Raw genomic sequence first — 2,500 nt, forward strand, 5'->3', positions numbered from 1 at the left:
ACGAACACGGGCTGGACGGTGGACTGTCCAGGCCAGGCAGGAAAATTTGTCGAGGGGACACGCTGACGAAACAGCGCTGGTTCAGGCACGGCGGGCAGTGTTGGAATCGGCAGCGCCGACGAAATCGGCAAAGTCGGCAGAATCGGCAGCGCAGATTTTTCGACGAACATGGGCTGGACGCTGGACTGGCCGGGCCATGCAGGAAAATTCATCGAGGGGACACGCTGACGAAACAGCGCTGGTTCAGGCACGGCGGGCAGTGGTGGAATCGGCAGCGCCGACGAAATCGGCAAAGTCGGCAGAATCGGCAGCGGGTGCTGGCGATGGGTCTGGACGGGCTGGATAGTCCAAGGCTCGACGAGAAAGACTGCTGGTTTAGACACTGGGGCAGTGGCAGCCCGCGGGACAGTGTCGGCAGATTCGGCAGCGCAGATTTGTGCGGCTGCAGGTTCGTCGGGGAAAATCGGCAGCGCAGATTTTGCGACGAACATGGGCTGGGCGATGGACTGTCCAGGCCAGGCAGGAAAATTTGTCGAGGGGACACGCTGACGAAACAGCGCTGGTTCAGGCACGGCGGGCAGTGTTGGAATCGGCAGCGCCGACGAAATCGGCAAAGTCGGCAGAATCGGCAGCGCAGATTTTTCGACGAACACGGGCTGGACGGTGGACTGTCCAGGCCAGGCAGGAAAATTCGTCGAGGGGACACGCTGACGAAACAGCGCTGGTTCAGACACGGTGGGCGCAGTGTTGGAATCGGCAGCGCCGAGAAAATCGGCAAAGTCGGCAGAATCGGCAGCAGGTGCTGGCGATGAGTCAGGACGGACTGGATAGTCCAAGGCTCGATGAGAAAGACCGCTGGTTTAGACACTGGGGCAGTGGCAGCCCGCGGGGCAGTGTCGGCAGATTCGGCAGCAGTGTCTGCCGATTCGGCAGCGTTGGCTTGTTGGCGCGGGGGGCCGATTCGAGTGGGGACTTGGGCAGCGGGCAGTGAAAGCAAGAGTTTCCCCGATGCTGCCGGGAAAAACGCTCCCCGGGATGGCCGGGTGAGATGACCCGGCGGCCCGCGACGGGTCATTCAATTCCATGCCCCGTCAACATAACTCCCGATGTACTGTTTGCTTTTTCGGAAGAAGAGATCCATCCCCCCATCCTCGGCCAGCCAAAAACGCTCCAATTAATGGCCGGGTGAGATGACCCGGAGGCCCGCGACGCGTCATTCAAATCACTGCCCTATCGGCTACAACTGCTGATGGGTGGGATTAGAGGCCTGCCATGGTGGTGAGGGGCGGCGAGGACCGTGAAAGCTAGAGTTTTTCAGAGGCTGCCGGGAAAAAGGCCCCTCGGGTGGCGGGGTGCGAGGACCAGGCGCGTCATTCAATTCTCTTCCCTATCAACTTGGCTCCCGTTGGCGGGATTGGAGGCCTACTGTTTGTTACAGGGCTAAAATCGTCAGGGGAAGAGCTGACGAAACAATGCTGGTTTGGATGCAGGGGGTAGTGTTGGAATCGGCAGCGCGGACAAAATCGGCAAAGTCGACAAAAAAGACTGTTGGTCTGGACATCGGGGCAGCGGCAGCCATGCCGACAGGGGGGGAAATCGGCAGCACAGATTTGTGCAGCTGCAGGTTCGTCGGGGAAATCGGCAGCGCAGATTTTTCGATGAACATGGGCTGGAAGATGGACTGTCCAGGCCAGGCAGGGAAATTCGTCAAGGGGACACGCTGACGAAACAGCGCTGGTTCAGGCACGGCGGGCAGTGTTGGAATCGGCAGCGCCGACGAAATCGGCAAAGTCGGCAGAATCGGCAGCGGGTGCTGGCGATGAGTCTGGACGATTTATAGTCCAGGGCTTGATGGAAAAGACTGTTGGTCCAGACAATGGGGCAGTGGCAGCGCGGATTTGTGCAGCTGCAGGTTCGTCGGGGAAAATCGGCAGCGCAGATTTTTCGACGAACAGGGGCTGGGCGCTGGACTGGCCGGGCCAGGCAGGAAAATTCGTCAGGGGGGCACGCTGACGAAAACAGGGGCTGCGGAGTGGAAAATCGGCAGCGCAGATTTTTCGACGAACAGGGGCTGGACCGGCCGGGCCAGGCAGGAAAATTCGTCAGGGGGGCACGCTGACGAAAAGAGGGGCTGCCGCGTGGAAAATCGGCAGCGCAGATTTTTCGACGAACAGGGGCTGGACGCTGGACTGGGCCAGGCAGGAAAATTCGTCAGGGGGCACGCTGACGAAAAGAGGGGCTGCCGCGTGGAAAATCGGCAGCGCAGATTTTTCGACGAACATTCGTCAGGGGGGCACGCTGACGAAAAGAGGGGCTGCCGCGTGGAAAATCGGCAGCGCAGATTTTTCGACGAACATTCGTCAGGGGGGCACGCTGAGGAAAACAGGGGCTGCCGCGTGGAAAATCGGCAGCGCAGATTTTTCGACGAACAGGGGCTGGATGCTGGACCGGCCGGGCCAGGCAGGAAAATTCGTCAGGGGGGCACGCTGACGAAAACAGG

This window comes from Populus nigra, chromosome 2 (assembly GCF_951802175.1).
Source record: "Populus nigra chromosome 2, ddPopNigr1.1, whole genome shotgun sequence".
Taxonomy (NCBI): domain Eukaryota; kingdom Viridiplantae; phylum Streptophyta; class Magnoliopsida; order Malpighiales; family Salicaceae; genus Populus; species Populus nigra.